Consider the following 322-nt stretch of genomic DNA (forward strand, 5'->3'; position numbering starts at 1 on the left):
TCATATTGGGCAAATTGTTATATTTTACAGGTAAATGTGTCTATTTCATGATGAACAGCCTCAGTCTAGTCATCTGTCTGCGTTTGTAGGAAATGCTCTGCTATAAGCAAAATTTAAACCTGATAAAGCCAGTTTTAGACTTCCATGACATGTCACAGGAGTGCATTTCTAAACTCTTGTTTGCGTTTAGTGCAGCAGATAACAGAATGTTTACAGAGGAACATTCAAATAGAAAAAGGAAGGTTCTTCAGGCTATTACCAACCACTACAATCCGGTGCAACCAGGTCAGGACGAAACATGTAAAGAAATGGTGGTGCAACA

Source organism: Thalassophryne amazonica, chromosome 16, assembly GCF_902500255.1.
Source record: "Thalassophryne amazonica chromosome 16, fThaAma1.1, whole genome shotgun sequence".
NCBI lineage: Eukaryota > Metazoa > Chordata > Actinopteri > Batrachoidiformes > Batrachoididae > Thalassophryne > Thalassophryne amazonica.